At 41.2% G+C, this 19,239-nt stretch overlaps 1 protein-coding gene across 4 annotated transcripts in view; it reads right to left on the reverse strand.

Moving 5' to 3' along the window:
• The window catches only part of SPIRE1 (spire type actin nucleation factor 1), a 176,806-nt gene that overhangs the window by 109,266 nt on the left and 48,301 nt on the right, over positions 1 to 19,239 (reverse strand). Inside the window, exon 1 of one of the 4 annotated variants that reach the window (XM_055559165.1) lies at positions 6,499 to 6,517. The exons of the other annotated variants lie outside the window; for them this stretch is intronic. The gene's annotated coding sequence lies outside the window, so the exon portion shown is untranslated. Of the gene's footprint in view, positions 1 to 6,498; positions 6,518 to 19,239 lie in introns of those variants that run through there. 4 annotated transcript variants of the gene reach the window in all.

The raw sequence follows: 19,239 nt of genomic DNA on the forward strand, positions 1-19,239 counted from the left end.
ACCCACAGATAAGACCAGGAATTCCTGAAAATGGGGAATATGTCCCATGTCACCAAAATAATCCTGACATTTAAGACAACAATCCTATGCTAGTCATTTCCACTGAAAGTTCTCAAACTACTTATTTAAAACATAACTCCTATAGTACTTTGAACTAAAGTAACTTTCACTAAAGTTGCTTAAAGCACTTGACTACTACTACTACTGCTAAGTCACTTCAGTCGTGTCCGACTCTGTGCGACCCCGTAGACAGCAGCCCACCAGGCTCCCCCGTCCCTGGGATTCTCCAGGCAAGAACACTGGAGTGGGTTGCCATTTCCTTCTCCAATGCATGAAAGGGAAAAGTGAAAGTGAAGTCACTCAGTCATGTCCGACTCTTCGCGACCCCATGGACTGCAGCCTACCAGGCTCCTCCGCCTGTGGGATTTTTCAGGCAAGAGGACTGGAATGGGTTGCCAATGTCATGAATCTCCATCCATAGTTCTTCAGGCGGTCTGTGTCAGAGCTAATCCCTTGAATTTCTTTGTCATTTCCACTGTATAATTGTAAGGGATTTGATTCAGGTCATACCTGAATGGTCTAGTGGTTTTCCCTACTTTCTTCAATTTAAGTCTGAATTTTGCAATAAGGAATTCATGATCTGAGCCACAGTCAGCTCTGAGTCTTGTTTTTGCTGACTGTATAGAGCTTTTTCATCTTCAGATGCAAAGAAAATAATCAGATTTCAGTATTGACCGTCTGGCGTTGTCCATGTGTAGAGCTGTCTCTTGTGTTGTTGGAAGAGGGTGTTTGCTATGACTAGTGTATTCTCTTGGCAAAACTCTGTTGACTTTGCCCTGCCTCATTTTGCACTCCAAGGCCAAACTTGCCTGTTACTCCAGGTACCTCTTGACTTCCTACTTTTGCATTCCAGTCCTACTTTTGCATTCTGGTCCCCTATGATGAAAAGTACATCTTTTTTTGGTATTAGTTTTAGAAGATCTTGTAGGTCATCATAGAACCATTCAACTTCAGCTTCTTTGGCATTAGCGGTTGGGACATAGACTTGGATTACTGTGATATTGAACAGTTTGCCTTGGAAATAAACACAGATCATTTTGTCATTTTTGAGACTGCACCCAAGTACTGCATTTTGGACTCTTCTGTTGACTATGAGGGCTACTCCATTTCTTCTAAGGGATTCTTGCCCACAGTAGTATATATAAGGGTCATCTGAGTTCAATTCATCAATTCCATTCCATTTTAGTTCACTGATACCTAAAATGTTGATGTTCACTCTTGCCATCTCCTGTTTGACCACTTCCAATTTACCTTGATTCATGGACCTAACATTCCAGGTTCCTAGGCAATATTGTTCTTTTCAGCATCGGACTTTACTTCCATCACCAGTCACATCCACAACTGGGTGTTGTTTTTGCTTTGGCTCTATCTCTCCATTCTTTCTGGAGTTATTTCTCCACTCTTCTCCAGTAGCATATTGGGCACCTACTGACCTAAGGAGTTCATCTTTCAGTGTCTTATCTATTTTCCTTTCCTTACTGTTCATGGGGTTCTCAGAGCAAGAATACTGAAATAATTTTACATTCCCTTCTCCAGTGGACCATGTTTTGTCAGAACTCTCTACCATGACCCATCTGTCTTGGATTGACCCTACATGGCATGGCTTATAGTTTCATTGAGTTAGACAAGGCTGTGAGCCATGTGATCAATTTGGTTAGTTTTCTGTGATTTTGATTTTCATTCTGTCTGCCCCCTGATGGTTAAGGGTAAGAGGCTTGTGGAAGCTTCCTGATGGGAGAAACTGACTGATGGGGAAATCTGGGTCTTGTTCTTATGGGTGGGGCCATGCTCAGTAAATCTTTAATTCAATTTTCTGTTGATGGGTGGGGCTGATAAATGGATAGGTGATTATTTGAAAAACTCAGCAGTGGCCAGAAACGGGACCAGAAAAGGTCAGTTTTCATTCCCGTCGCAAAGAAAGGCAATGCCAAAGAATGTTCAAAGTACCCCACAGTTGCACTCATCTCACACGCTAGCAAAGTAATGCTCAAAGTTCTCCTGCTAGGCTTCAACAGTATGTGAACCATGAACTTCCAGATATTCAAGCTGGATTTAGAAAAGGCAGAGGAACCAGAGATCAAATTGCCAACATCCACTGGATCACAGAAAAGCAAGAGAGTTCCAGAAAAACATCTACTTCTACTTTGACTACACCAAAGCCTTTGACTGTGTGGACCACAACAAACTGTGAAAATTCTTTAAGGACATGGGAATACCAGATCACCTTACCTGCCTCCTGAGAAATCTGTATGCAGGTCAAGAAGCAACAGTTAGAACTGGACATGGAACAACAGACTGGTTCCAAATTAGGAAAGGAGTACATCAAGGCTGTATATTGTAACCCTGCATATTTAACTTCTATGAAGAGTACATTATGCGAAATGCCAGGCTGGATGAAGCACAAGCTGGAATCAAGATTGCTGGAAGAAATATCAAGAACCTCAGATATGCAGATGATACCACCCTTCTGGCCGAAAGCAATGAAGAACTGAAGAGCCTCTTCGTGAAGGTGAAAGAGGAGAGTTAAAAAGTTGGCTTAAAACTCAACATTCAAAAAACTAAGATCATGGCATCCAGTCCCATCACTTCATGGCCAAAAGTTCAGGAAACAATGGAAACAGTGAGAGACTTTATTTTTTGGGGCTCCAAAATCTCTGCAGGTGGTGACTGCAGCCATGAAATTAAAAGATGCTTGTTTCTTGGAAGAAAAGCTCTGACCAACCTAGACGGCATATTAAAAAGCAGAGACATTACTTTGCTGACAAAGCAATGGTCCTTCTAGTCAAAGCTGTGGTTTTTCCAGTAGTCATGTATGGATATGAGAGTTGGACTGTAAAGAAAGCTGAGCACTGAAGAATTGATGCTTTTGAACTGTGGTGCTGGAGAAGACTCTTGAGAGTCCCTTGGACTGCAAGGAGATCCAACCAGTCCATCCTAAAGGAAATCAGTCCTGAATATTCACTGGAAGGACTGATGCTAAAGCTGAAGCTCCAATACTTTCGCCACCTGATGCGAAGAACTGACTCACTGAAAAAGACCCTGATGCTAGGAAACATCAAAGGCAGGAGGAGAAGGGGACAACAGAGGCCGAGATGGTAGGATGGCATCACCAACTCGACGGACGCTAGTTTGAGCCAGCTCCGGAAGTTGGTGATGGACTGGGAAGCCTGGCATGCTGCAGTCCATGGGGTGACAAAGAGTCAGACAGGACTGAGCGACTGAACTGAAAATTCATCGATTCATTCAGTAAATGTTCACTGAGCACCTCTGTACCAGGTCCCATACCTGGTGCGGCGTGCAGTGGTGAAGAAAACAGGTACAGTTTGGATCCCACACTCATGGAACTTAGTACTGGGATCACAGAGATAAAGTGAATGGCCAGGTGAGGACTGGGCACACTGGAGAATGCAGCTCCTAATAAGAGGCAGCAGCTTCAGTATTTCAGGTGAATGTTTCTCTGCAGGACAGTGTGACTGACATGACAAACAGCCAGCACAAAATAAGGTGAAGGAAATGAGTTCAAATACATCAGAAATCACAATAAATGGAAACAGGTAAAACGTGACAGGCAAAACAGGTGAAAGATTAAAAGGATGGAAAGGTACATTCCAGAAAAATACAAATGAGAAGAAAACCACAGTAATAATGTTAAATAAAAGCAGTATTTAAAAGGGCAAAAAGAGGCATCTCAAAAATATTATGAACTTTCATGTACCAAACAATACAGCTCTAAAATATAACCACAAATGATTTACCTAAAACTGTCATAATTACTAATTAAAAATGATAAGCCCTTATCACAGTAGGAAATTTTAAAACATTTCCCTCATAAACTTATAAAACAACAACAAAAAATTATGATGAAGACTGTGTGATCTTGCAATATGAGACTTGTAATATGATCAACAAGCCAAATGAAAAACATGCACGTACATCTATGTGCAAGCTTGTATGTGACTTAAGAGTACTAGAACATTTCACCTTTCAAAGAATAAGCCTGATTTTTCATTAGATAAGCAAAAGTTAGAGAAACTAATAAAGTAAAACTTTTAGAGGAAGAGAAAGGGCCAACTAGGATCCAACCAGACAGAAGGCTTTCACAGATGGTAATAATTGAGATGTCAGAGTGAAATGGAAACAATCAGATAATTCTCTCCTTTGCTAAAAGCTAGTTATTCCTTCTACACATATAAAAATAAGAGTAAGTTTAGAAAATTTAATAAACCATTTACAAAAAAATAAGTTACAATGAAAAACAGATAATAATGTGATATCTATTCACAGGGGAAATGTCATGCTTTGGTTAAAAAGGCAGTCTCTGAAGTTACTTGCCTGGGTTCACATCCTGGCTCCATTACTCATGTGTTATTGGAAAAACTGCCTCATATATCGCTGTGCCTGTCAGCTCATGTACAAAATGGGGATAGTAGCTGTACCTACTTCATAAGGTTCTTGTGAAGATTAAGTGAGGTAATAACACGCAAAGAACTTAGAACAGTGCCTAGACATAGGCAATGGCACCCCACTCCAGTCCTCTTGCCTGGAAATCCCATGGATGGAGGAGCCTGGTGCACTGCAGTCCATGGGGTCGCGAAGAGTCAGACATGACTGAGCGACTTCACTTTCACTTTTCACTTTCATGTCTTGGAGAAGGAAATGGCAACCCACTCCAGTGTTCTTGCCTGGAGAATCCCAGGGATGGGGGAGCCTGGTGGGCTGCCGTCTACGGGGTCGCACAGAGTCAGACACAACTGAAGTGACTTAGCAGCAGCAGCATACTGTAGCTTTTGAAACTTAGTGTGCCACCAATGAGGTACACAATGGGGCAGCTCTACATGTAGCAACATGTAAAAAGATGCCCAGCGTGTATCATGGTTCAAAAGGCAGCTGCGTAAGAACACTGATACACACGATAAATATGTGCAGAATAAACATATGACTGTGTATACAGGTACTATATATTTATCTAGAAGAATAGACAAATTGTTAAGTTACTTCTGTAAATGAGGCCAGGAGAGCTTGGCAAACAGTCTCTTTCTGTATTATGTGAACATTTTTAAAGAACATATAAAACTTTTATAAATTTTAAATTACAAAAACCATAAAAATCATTTTTTACAACTCAAGTTTTTTGCCATCATAGTCTTAAAACATTAAGCCCTACAGAGCAAGCTATTATTACCAGAAATAATTTGGCTTGACCCATGTCTACCCTCACTCCTATGCCCATAAAACAATGGTTCTCAAGGCCCTGGGTTACCATGCCATCCCACAGGCTGGCACGAAGCACCCCCAAGATCCAAGATTAACAACTTTTTCCAAATCACAGAAGTACGTGAATTAATGAGGACAATTCTCTCAAAGCCATCTAATACACTTACTGGCAGATGATCAAACAAATTAACAATATGCAAATTTAACATCTATTTACAATGAACTGATTGATTAGGCTTATTCCACAGCCTTCTCATGACTATGTATGCTTAAAGTGAATTCACGTTGTATAGATAGAATAAAGTCATTCTCTGCTAGTAAAATTATTTCCAATTTTTAAGACAGTTTATCATGTGTTCTGTAACAGGCATAGTAGCTCCCCATCCTCTGAATAAATTTGACAATCGCTGCTCTAGGTTTTACCTACTAAGGCCCATTAGAAAAATTATAACAGATATGTTGAGGAAAATACATATTTCATTTAACTGTCCTTTTAAAGATATTCCTGAATCTAGACCCTGAAAGAGTCTGAGTCTTTGATCAGAAATGATAACTAACATTTACTTAGCAAGAACCATGTCAATGACTCTCCCAAGCACTCCACAAGCACTGAATCACTAAATCATCACAGCAATTCTATCAAGTAGGCATTATTATTACCCTGCTTCCTTCTGATTAAGAAATTGAAGCACAGAAAAGTTAAGCAATCTGTTCAAACTCTCAGAGCACATAAAGAGGAAGAGCCGCTAAACAGCAGGTAGAAAGAACCTAAACCTGTGGTGGTCTCAGCCCGGTTAAGGGATTATTATTAGATACAAAACAAGATTCTGAAACACAAATGAAAAGAGTACTGGATTGGGACTTTCCTGACCATTTAGTGGTGAAAAATCTGGCTGCCAATGCAGGGGACATAGGTTCGATCTCTAATCCAGGGAAATTCCATACACTGTGGGATAACTAAGCCTGTGTGCCACAACTATTGAGCCCATGCTCTAGAGCCTGTGTTCCATGAAAGAAGTCACCCCAATGAAGAGACCACACAGCACAACTAGTAAGTAGCCCCCACTCGCCACAACTAGAGAAAGCCTCCATACAGCAGTGAAGACCCAACACAACTGAGAAAAAAAAAAAAAAGAGTACTGGGTTGGACTTAAGCAGACCAAAACCTGGATTCTAATTCTCCCACTTAGCAGCTTTGAGACTATCAAGAAAAACTCAACTTACCTGGCTTCAGCTACCTGGTCTATAATAAGGCAATGCTCGAGTGGTTCTGATGTAATTTCAAACTCTAAATAAACTGCTAAATATATGTATTTTAGTACTGATAAGGCAGCCAAAGCAACTGAATAAAAATAAAGACTGGATCAATGGACACAGGAAAATATTCTAAGAGAACTCTCCCTGAGTGGCTCTCAATTTCTAACACACAGAACAGCGGATTCCTCAGGTGCCTGTTGAAAGTGAGTGTCTCAGCCCTTCCCAGGCCTGCACACCAATGGATTGGAACCTGCAGGGTGGGTCTGGGCTCCACACTGGAACCACTCCTTCAGTGACCAGCATGCACTGGAGTTGGTGCCCCCTGGGTTAGGTATTAGGGAGGATCTAGTTCAGTGTGAATGATCTATTCAATGCCTTTGCTTTTTGAAGTCAGGGACTGTCTAAAATTGCTTAATTTTTAAAAATTAACAGCTTTCTTAAGATATAATCACATACCATACAATTCACCCATTTAAAGTATACAACTCAGTGGTTTTCCAAATCCTAAGAGTTATGCAATCATGACCACCATCAATTCTAGAATGTTTTCTTCACCCTAGAGAAACCCCACACCCAACAGCAGTCACTCACCATTTTCCCCCAACCCCATCCTCTTCCTGCTGGTAGACAATTATCAGACTACTTTGTCTCTACTGAGGTACTTGTTCTGAACAATTCATACAGATGAAGTCATACAAGTCTGTTATTCAACTTCCCTGGTGGCTTAGACAGTAAAGGATCTGCCTACAATCCGGGAGACCCAAGTTCAATCCCTGGGTTGGGAAGATCCCCTGGAGAAGGAAATGGCAACCCACTCTAGTATTCTTGCCTGGAAAATCCTATGGGTGGAGGAGCCTGGTGGGCCACAGTCCATGGGGTCGCAAAGAGTCGGACACAACTGAGCAACTTCAATTTTCTGTTACTTAGCACGCCTCACTGCAAGCTCCATCCATGTATCACTACTTCATTTCTTTTTATTGCCAAACAACATTACACTTTGTGAAGGGACCTCATTTTAGTCATCCATTTATCAGCTGATGACTATTTAGCTGTTTCTAAGATTGCCTAATTTTAATATAAAAAAGGAGATTAGATTAAAAAATTTTTGCATTAAGATTTTTCCAGGTAAATTTATCAATGTACTCAATATGTTCACTACAGTAAATCTTACTGCAGTGTAAATAAATGTACTACCTAAGTTAATAGCACACCTTCACACACTACTCAAATAGGCTACAAAAATATTTAATATGAATATGATTATCGTATGTTTAATAGAAGAGGTTTTTATTCCTAAACCGAATACTTTCTTTCAAAACCAGTTGTTAAATTGTGACTGCCACCGGAGGTTACGGCTTCTGTGCTGGAAAACTACTACCTTCACTTTCCAGCGAACAATCGCTCTCCTTGTCCCACTTTGCTTTTTTTAAGCTCCATGGACCTGCTCCAGTCTACTTCAGAGACCTTGTTCTCTCTATTCCCTTTCTTATTTGTCTAGTGCTGACCTACTAATTGTCCTGACAGGCAACTCTGTCAGTTTGTGGAAGCACTTTTATTCAAAACTGTGGAAAACTACAGATATGCCTAAATCTTTTTTTAATTCCGGAATTCTTTATTAGACTGAATTTAAAACCATATCCCTGCTTCAATTTACATTTTTTCCCACTTGCTGCTGCTGCTAAGTCGCTTGAGTCGTGTCCGACTCTGTGCGACCCCCTAGACGGCAGCCCACCAGGCTCCCCCATCCCTGGGATTCTCCAGGCAAGAACCTGGAGTGGGTTGCCATTTCCTTCTCCATTTTCCCACTTGAGATTAGGTCAAAAGCTTGCTTCTAATTAACTGACAAGTTCCATGGCACAACCACCCCTTTCGCTGGATTCACTGTGGTTGGGACACACCTACTCTGGCCACAGCCTTGTTGAAGGAGTAACAGAAACATAGCTTATGGCAGATTTCCATCGTACAGCTAATATCTAGGGAGCTTACCTACACAGGAATGGGCCTGCCCTACATATTTGCATGCACTTCTTACTGAATTCTCATTACAGTACCCTTCAGCAGTATAGCGTATTACCACCAGCCCCCCAACTCAAAAGATGAAGAAACTGAGATTCAGTAAGCCAGAGTCAGAACTCAAAGCCAGTGAGTTTAACCACCTATGCAGCTCTAGTCACAAAGTCAAAGGCAACAGAGCTAAAGCCAGACAGGCAAGCACAAAAGGCGGAAAACACCCGTGACCACAGATCACAGTGCTTGGGGACTGAGGAGGAGGTCCGAAGGCCGCCTGGCCCTCTGGGGTTTCAGTAGAGGAGGCAGGCATACTCCTACGACCTTTCTTCAAATGCGGATAGGACAAAGGAAGCACAAAAATTTCCACAATACACGAAATGTCTCTCTCAGCCCCAGGGGCTACTGCAGTTGCTCTTACGTAAAAGAACACATTCTTAGTGGCTCACACCTCATAACTTCTGTGAATGGCTCACAGAAGCAAAAAGCTTCTGTGCTAAACTGAAAAAACAAACAGAAAGGGACAATCTGAGAAGAGTCAGGGCAAGGACAACTGCTAGGAGCCAACTTCCAGCTCCTTCTGGTTCCAAGCAAGACACAGCCAGCACCTCAACACTCGCACTCATCTGTGTCAAGACGCAGAAGTAGGGAATACGTGTTTTTAAGGATTAAATTACTTTTGCTACACAGAGGGGTTTAATGCAACAATGACATTAGGTTATCAAAATAAGTACTTTCCAATGTCTGTTTATATTCAACTTACCTTCATAAAGCAAATTTGTACTGATAAAGAACAGAGATTGCATTTTTAAAAGCTTAGATGCGTGATAAATACACTTTCAGGACTGGTTGGGATATGATGATATTTTAATCTTGCCTCTTTTACTGATGTTTTTCCTATATAACCACAGAAACGTCATTCTAAAATGTAACTCCTAGCTTCTAAATGAGTTATGTTCCAAAGTTCCCTTTCAATGCAGTCTGAAAACTAGAAATTAGTTTTCCAATAGAAAAAAAATGCTATAAATGATTCCAGTATTAGGCCACAATCAAATGTTTAAATTGAAAATAAAGTGCAAAAGTTGTCTGGGCCCATGTCCACTTTGAAACCCGAGCACAGAAGGCCCGGTAGGCACAGCAGTGGGGAAGGGGGGAGCGAGGGAGGGGGGCTAGCCTCCCAGCACCAGGAGCCCCTCAGCTTCCCAGTCACACTGGCAAGGTGGGGGGTGGACAGCCTCTCTCAGTCAAGGACCTCTCTCTATAGGGGCCACCGTATATACGGTTTGTGAAATGGTCAAAGCAACACCCATGGTCTCTTCAGCCTCATTATACACTCACTGGGGAGTATGAGGTTTATAGTACGATGTCTATAAACAACACACAATCCTGTATTATCTTTATTTTTACAGATAGGAAAGAAACTGTACAGATTTATTCACCAAATATCCCAAAGCCAGTGATACAGCAGTGACACAAACAAAAATCCCTGCCCTCCAAAGCTGATACTCTAGATGACAGACAATAAACAAGCCTAATAAACTACAGGGTTTCTAGAAGGCACCATGCATTGTGGAGGAAAAGGCTGCATGCAGCCAGGGCATGGTGGGGGACGTGGGGGTGGCGGTGGGGAGCAGGTTCAACAGAACTGTCAGTGTATACCTTCCAGTAGAGGGCTGCACAGGGCAGCTGGAAGGAGATGAGAGGGTGGCCTGTGGAGAGACTGTAAGGCAGAGGAAACAGCCAGTGCAAAGGCCCTGAGGAGGAAGTGTGCCTGGAATGTCCTGGGAACAGCAAGATGGCCAGGATGTGTGAAGAAAAGCAAGGGAGAGTGTGAATGAGGAGTCAGGAGCACAAGGCGCGGGGGGCCGTACTGACCGCTGTGAGGGCCCTGCCTGTCTGCTGGGGGAGATGGGACCCACTGAAGGTTGGGGGCAGAGGAGTGACAATGACAACTTACAACTAAAAATGAGAGCGCTGGCTCTGGACTACAGGGAATAAGGACAGGGGGAAGGGGTACCAGAGACAGGTGGGCAGTGCTGGCTGTACCAGGGACTAAGGAGGGCGCCAGAGCTCTGTTCTGATCAAATATGGAAAACTCCATGAACAGCAGACTTTTCGGGAAGCAAAACAGGAATTCAGATTTAGGCAGATTAAGTCTGAGACGCCCACTAGATTTCTCAGAGGACCAGTAAACTGGCAGGTAGTTTCAGGGGAGCAACACAGACTACAGATAACAAGTTGTAAGTCGTCAGCACAGAGATGATATTTAAAACAATGAGGCCAGATGAGATCACTGTCCTAGATTCAAGTGCTTGAGCACAGAGAAATAATTCACCAGGATTTTCCTTTTTCTGAGATAATAAAGAATTTTCAGTGATTTTTAATTACAGAAGATTCATTTGAAGGGCTTCAAAAATGTATAGAAACGCTAATCATCTGGTAAACAAATGTAATATTATCAAGTTTTACGAAAGGAACCATCTCATTTTTCATTCATATGTTTTCTCTCAAGAGCAAGATTCTTGTATATTTGACCATCAGAAAAATCAGATATTTCTAAAAGTGAGTTTGCTGCTGCTGCTAAGTCGCTTCAGTCGTGTCCGACTCTGTGCGACCCCATAGATGGCAGACCATGAGGCTCCCCTGTCCCTGGGATTCTCCAGGCAAGAACACTGGAGTGGGTTGCCATTTCCTTCTCCAATGCATGAAAGTGAAAAGTGAAAGTGAAGTCGCTGAGTCTTGTCCGACTCTTAGCAACCCCATGGACTGCGGCCCACCAGGCCCCTCCGTCCAGGGGATTTTCTAGGCAAGAGTGCTGGAGTGGGGTGTCATTGCCTTCTCCAAAGAGTGAGTTTACAGATCATCTAATCCAATTCCTTTCTTTTACAGAAAGGAAGGTGAAGGTGAAGACAGGCTGGACAACCTGTTCACACAACCACCAGGGGCAGACCCATGCCCAGCGTCCCTTCTACCCTACCACAAGGCTCTTCCTGACGCGCCAGTCTTCCTGCAGAGCAATGGCTCCCAGCGTGTGTGCATACACCTGAGCTTGGTCCACACTCACCACGGCTGGCCACTTTACTGCCCCTACTGGCAGAGAGTAGAGCAGTTGACAGTCTCCTCTGGGGACCCCTCTTCTCAGAACTGCCCTCACCCCCAAGGTATGCCGCTTCCCAGTGGGAATCACTACTGTAAGGAGTTATTTAGATGAAAAAAAAAAAAAGAAGAAAGGATAATTGTCATTTAATGACAATACAGAGAACCGTGAGGAATTCATTTCTATTATCTCATAAGCCTAATCAAGCACTCTTATTTTCTGTTACTGTTAGGTTCCCTGATCCCTATCCAAATATTTGTTTTATGGTTATTCTTCTTGTTATCTGAGCAAACCCCAATTATCATGAGCCATTAGGTACAAAAAATAAGAGCCTTCAGCTTCGTGCTGTAGTTTTAAGAATTAAAACCAAAATAAAGTTTCATTAGAGTTAATATCTAATTCCTACTTAAGACAGGCTTAAAATATAAATGCTATAACCTATTAATTGAAATTTTCTTAGAAAGCAAATTCTCTACTTAAAAAAGTTAAAACTGCACAGATATAAGAATTACTAACATGACTACTTAACTATCAATAAAGACTAATATATTACTTACAAAACAGATCAGTTCATTTGATAATGCATACCAATAACTTTAACAATCTAAAATAATAGCTTTGTGGGGAAGGAAATGGCAGCCCCCTCCAGTATTCTTGCCTGGGAAACCCATGAATGGAGGAGCCTGGCAAGTCTGTCCATGGGGTTGCAGAGTCAGAAGTGCGTGCACGCGTGCACACACATGCACCTGACTGCTCAATCCCTTGACCTTGAGAGAAGTTTCCTCAGCTGCTTCCTCCTCCTCACCATTACTGCCTCCATTTTCAAGAAAGGAAAGAACTACCTCCGTGTATTTTTTCTCCTACTTTCCCAAAGCATCAGAAATAAAGTTCAACACATCAAAAAATAATAATAGCTCTGAAAATATTTTATATTTTAATATAAAATGGTTATAATACTATAAACCACTTTACAAATGAAAGGTATTATCAATTATCATGCTTATCCGATAAATAAAAATACAAGACAAAGATCATTGCTGAGTGATAAACACTAGAAACTGAGGGGTCATTTGCGCATTCATTCATTCACTCAAAAATGTATTTCCTAGTGAGATCCTCCAACACACTCGCACCACACTTAGGACTAGGTAATACAAGTGGAAATAAGACATAGTTCTTTCCTAAAGGAGTTCACAGTCCAGTGGGAGACATACTTAAGAAAGCATGCAATTAAAACATAGCAGACTAAACACCTCTAGGAGTAAGTACAAAATGCCACCTATCAAGCACACTGAAGGGACAACTAATCCAGCCTGGGGAAACTTTCAGGAAGGAATAATAAGCTTAGGCTTAGAAAATGTGCATTACTTAGGGAAAGCAGGAAGTGTGTTATGAGCAGAAGGAACAGCAACGCAAATATCTGGAAGTGAAAGAAAGATGAAGCTTTCAAAGCCTTCAGATGGATCAGTATTACTAAAGTAAAGAATAGGAGGGGAAAGAGGTGAAGCTGGGGAGACAAGCACGATTAAATTAATAAATAACTAAACAGTAATGCAAGATTAGTTGAATAAATTATATCCATATAACAGAATACCATAATATACAACAATAAAGTATGATGGTAAAACATATTTGATAACATGGAAAGTATTCTTTAAACAAGTATCTATTGAGCATCTATTATTCACTGAGCTAGTTAGACCAAAAAAAAAACCAAAAAACTCAAGTTGCAAACCAGTATGTCCACATATGATGTAACTCTATGGAAAACATACAAATGTCCTTGAGAACAAAGATAAAATTACAAAATGCTAACAGCATTACCATTGGGAAATGGAGTTACAGTTGATTTTCTTTTATCTTTATTTTCTAATCTTTCCCACTTATTATCATAGTATAAATAATCCAAAGTAGATTAGAAGCCTTTCCATAGGGTCAAGCGTAATTTAAAGAAAACTACACAGGTAAATCGTCTGTCACAGGCTCTCACACAGGGCAGATACCTAGAGTTGTATCTCTGCTCTGACAATAACTATCCAACTAAACTTTATTGAACGCCTGTCTTGTCCAAGCACCAAAATACAGACACAAAGATAAATGAGGTACAGTCCTTGCCCTGAAAGAGTTCACAGTCAAATGGAGAAGACAGACATGCAAACTGGAAGCATGACAGGGTAAGGGATGCGGCCGAGATGACAGTGCTATGGGAGCACTGAGGACAAAGCCTGTGCGAGAAGGTCAGAGCTGTGACACACACACTGCTTCCAGCAATGCTGCAGCTGCTCTTAGAGTGTGCCTGAAGGTTCCCGCAAATACTGAAAACAGGACTACTATATGACAACCTCCACTCCTGGGTATGTATCCAAAAAAGCACAACTATAATTTGGAACGGTTCAAGGACCCCAATGTTCACAGCAGCACTATTTACAGTTGGCAAGATATGGAAGCAACCTGGGTGTCCATCAACAGATGAATGAGTAAAGAAAATGCAGTGTGTACACACACACACACACAGAATACTACTTGATCATAAAAAAGATGAAGCTTTGCCATTTGCAACAACAGGGAAGAACCTGAAGGGCATTATGCTAGGTGAAACAAGTCAGAGAAAGATAAGTACTGTGTAATATCATTCATATGTGGAATCTAAAAAACATGACAAACTAGAGAATATAACAAAAAAGAAACAGACTCACAGACATAGAGAACAAACTAGCAGTTACCAGTGAGGACAGGGAAGGGGGGGCAACATAGGGGTGCCAGATTAAGAGGTACAAACTACTATGCACAAAATAAACTAGCTACAAAGAAATATACTACAACATACGGAATATAGCCAATATTTACAATAATTATAAATGAAATATAACCTTAAAATGTTGTTAATAACTACATTGTATACCTGAAACATATAATAGTATACATTAACTGCACATCAATTTTTAAAAATGTGCCACACGTACCCAGTAAGGTACATTTATCCCACATCACCATGACCAATGTGTCGCAAGAAAACAAAGGTGGGAGGGACTGGAGGAGAGCGCAAATGACACAAACTAATGGGGCTCACGACATAGTAAGCCTGCTTCACAAGGAGCCTTTGAGGGAGTGGCCCAACGGCCCCCCAGGGGAATCAGAGCCTCCTCTCGTCCCCAGCACTCTGGAGGTCAAGGGCAGACACGCAGCTGGGCCTGAATGTATGGGGACAGGGACTGTTCTAGTAAAGCCAACCTGCCAGAAAAGAGGAAGCCCAGTATTACCCATCTTTCAGTGAAAGAATACAGAAGTGAGGGGTAAAACAAAAACCAGGAAAGAAGGCTAGTCTGCTCTTATTTCAACTGCTAAATAAACCAAAATAATAATTTTCCTTTGCTTTCACCCTAAATCATCACTAACGCTTGAAGTAATTTTAATTTCCTACATTTGTTTTGCCTTTTCATTTCACAGACACTTCATTTTTCTCCTTTACCATACGACTTCCACTTTTCTTTTAAATAAGGTAGGAACAATCAAATGTGGCCACCTTGAATATTTAAAACTTTGTTATACACAAACTTTGGAAGAAATCTTTTTTTCTTACAAAGTCCAAAGAGAAATAGGAAATAGCCTAACAATGTAAATCACATAAGGCAGTTGTAATTTGTTACTCATGTCAATCACTGGAAATATTAGAAGGAGAAATCCATGACTCATATAAAATTCAAATAGTGTAACAACTGTGTAAATGAACCTAATTAAAAATCACACCTAATTTTGTTCTGATGTGGTTAATATTAATACTTAAAATGATGTGTCAATTCACAAAACACACAGCTGGGAGACATGACTTCTGTCACTGACTTTGTGATTGTCTACTGCATGTTACTGAAGATCCACGTGGAGGTGAGACCTAACAGCACAGGTGCAGCAATGCCCTGCCACTGCACTTCTGTTTCTTCCTCTTCCTCTGAAAGGAGGGACCACAAGAAACCTGCCCCAGTCCTCAACACACACACACACACACACCACACACCCACACCTTCTCTCAATTAACCAGCTTTTCTGTACACGCATGCGCGCACGCGCACACACACGCACCCCTTCTCTCGATTAGCTTCTCTGCGCGCGTGCGTGCACACACATGTGCACACACACACACACACACCCCTTCTCTCAATTAACCAGCTTCTCTGCAGTCCCCTGCAGGAACAGAGCCCACCCACTGGGCCACTCCCGCTCTCCTGGGCCTGTTTTGGAACCAGCAGGAAAGAGAATTAAAGACGGGGACAGGTGAGAAACCCCAGCAAATCCCGCACCACCCACAGAACATCAGGGGTGTAATGTAAGGACTCCACATGTCCATCTGAGGTTGGACAGGAATCCCTGTGATGGCTTGAAGACTCACCCAAACAGGTATGATCCAGAACGGCTTTCCTCTGCCAAACTGATGCCAAAAACTAAGGAGAAACTACTATTATCACTGTACCTGCCACTTTTCAGCATTTCTCAAACAATGGTTTCATCTCAGGGTCTCCAAAAAAACTGCTTAAAGGAATGTTTGGGGAAAACAGGAAACAATGCTGCACAGTGACAATCTGCTGAGAATTAAACCTCCACAGCTGGCTTCCCTTGCACTCAGAGTATTCAAAAAAAGCTCAGTAGGTATGGTCCCCACTATTTTTTTTTTTAAACATCTGCTCACCTGCCTAAAACAGCTGCTTAATTTCTTTGCTCTGCAGTCTAGAGGGCCTAACTAAACATGCAGGCTGGAGGAAGCAGAGAAGAGTGGAGTCAGGATGGCCCAGATGACCACATGACGGCATAGCTCGGTGTGTGGGCCCTGCCTGCCCTGCTCCCACCTCCGCTCCCGTCCAGCCTGGACTGGACAGCCCCGCGAGGAGGCGGCGGGAGGAGCGCCAAGGCCATGGGCCAGCGCGCATGTGCAGAGGCGGCAGAGTCACCACATACTTCGGATTCTGCACAAGACACTAACTTGAGTCACCACACTAGAGGGTATGTTATCTTGAGACAGTAAAACATTTTAACTAAACAGTCAACTAAATTTTATGTGGTATAAAATAAGAAAACAAACTAATACCTATACCATTTACTCCTAACATATTTTTCTTGTGTCTTGTGTCTATAATTATGTCCCTAAATATATACATTTATTTTTCAAACTAAAATTTTACAGTAATTCTGCTGCTGCTAGGAGAAGGCAATGGCACCCCACTCCAGTGCTCTTGCCTGGAAAATCCCATGGATGGAGTAGCCTGGTGGGCTGCAGTCCATGGGGTTGCTTTCAAACTAAAGTTTTACAGTAATTCTAAGATACTGCAAATCTAAAATTCCTTTCAAATTATGCTGGAAGCAATAATTCTTTTAAGAATACTCCCTAAATTCCTGATTCTTTATTAAAAACAGTATTTTGAATTCTACCTAAGATCTCCTTTGGGGAGCACATAAAATTCAAAGTACATCTTAATGATCACACAGAAGAGGTGTATTTAATCACCACTAGATTTCCGGCTGTATCTGTTCCAATGTATCTTTAATAAATCACTAGCTACATGGTTTTTTGGTTTTTAAAAAAAATAACAACAAAACTTCACCAGCAAAAATAACTACCAATTTAATAAAGGTATAAATGACAGAATAAGCTTTTTAAATGCAATTATTACATAATAATACCAGTAAAATCTAGTTTGATGGAAAATACACAGTTTTAAGTTAACATAATTCATCTGTAAATAGATGACCCAAATTAAGGTTACTACCTTAAGATCAACAGGGCAAAAACAAAAGCCCATAAATTAACCTTAGTAAACATAAATATAGTAGATAACAAAACTTTCCATTTCAAGTCACTTAAGAAAAGTAGAAGAATCATCAGTTAACATCTTAGAAAACAAAATAATATCCTTCACAATGAACTAGCCCCAAATTTTCATGTAAGAATAAAATTTACTTTTTAAAGTACTAGGATCATGGAAAAAGCAAGAGAGTTCCAGAAAAACATCTATTTCTGCTTTATGGACTATGCCAAAGCCTTTGACTGTGTGGATCACAATAAACTGTGGAAAATTCTGAAAAAGATGGGAATACCAGACCACCTGACCTGCCTCTTGAGAAACCTATATGCAGGTTAGACTGGACAGTTAGAACTGGACATGGAACAACAGACTGGTTCCAAATAGGAAAAGGAGTACGTCAAGGCTGTATACTGTCACCCTGCTTATTTAACTTCTATGCAGAGTACATCATGAGAAACGCTGGACTGGAAGAAACACAAGCTGGAATCAAGATTGCCGGGAGAGATATCAAGAACCTCACATATGCAGATGACACCACCCTTATGGCAGAAAGTGAAGAGGAACTCAAAAGCCTCTTGATGAAAGTGAAAGAGGAGAGTGAAAAAGTTGGCTTAAAGCTCAACATTCAGAAAACGAAGATCATGGCATCTGGTCCCATCACTTCATGGGAAATAGATGGGGAAATAGTGGAAACAGTGGCAGACTTTATTTTTGGGGGCTCCAAAATCACTGCAGATTGTGACTGAAGCATGAAATTAAAAGATACTTATTCCTTGGAAGGAAAGTTATATCCAACCTAGATAGCATATTGAAAAGCAGAGACATTACTTTGCCAACAAAGGTTCGTCTAGTCAAAGCTATGGTTTTTCCAGTGGTCATGTATGGATGTGAGAGTTGGACTGTGAAGAAGGCTGAGCGCCGAAGAATTGATGCTTTTGAACTGTGGTGTTGGAGAAGACTCTTGAGAGTCCCTTGGACTGCAAGGAGATCCAACCAGTCCATTCTGAAGGAGATCAGCCCTGGGTGTTCTTTGGAAGGAATGATGCTGAAGCTGAAACTCCAGTACTTTGGCCACCTGATGCGAAGAGTTGACTCCTTGGAAAAGACTTTGATGCTGGGAGGGATTGGGGGCAGGAGGAGAAGGGGACGACAGAGGATGAGACGGCTGGATGGCATCACCGACTCGATGGACGTGAGTCTGAGTGAACGCCGGGAGTTGGTGATGGACAGGGAGGCCTGGCGTGCTGCGATTCATGGGGTCGCAGAGTCGGACACGACTGAGCAACTGAACTGAACTGAACTGAAAGTACTAGAAAAACATGAAAATTTATCTGCAAGTGCTATGGACAAGGGTTCTCACCTATTTAAGAAGAAATAAATAATCCATTTTCAATATTCTATAGGACAAAAAATACCCTATTAATGTAAAAATGCCAAGAAATTGATAGAACAAAGAAATTAGATGTAACAAATAATGGGCTCTTACCCAACACAAAGATGAATATCAAAACAGAAACATAAGCAAAAGTCATGAAGGAACAAATCACTTAAATATTTAAATAATCAAAAATAAGGTTTTTGTTGTTATTAAAAGTTCAATCACACTGACAGTAAGAGAAGTGTGTGTTTTTTTAATGAGATGTCATTTATGCCTAGTCATTTAGAAAAATATTCTTAAATGCTGATACTCAAAATTATCACTGTTCAGGAAAAAGAACATTCTCTTTCACATCATTTGTAAGATTATAAATTGTCACAATCTTTTTGGTGAACAATTTAGGAATATGTCCTCTTAAAAAATGTGTATACTCT

Source organism: Bubalus kerabau, chromosome 21 (assembly GCF_029407905.1).
Source record: "Bubalus kerabau isolate K-KA32 ecotype Philippines breed swamp buffalo chromosome 21, PCC_UOA_SB_1v2, whole genome shotgun sequence".
In the NCBI taxonomy this organism is placed as follows: Eukaryota; Metazoa; Chordata; class Mammalia; order Artiodactyla; family Bovidae; genus Bubalus; species Bubalus kerabau.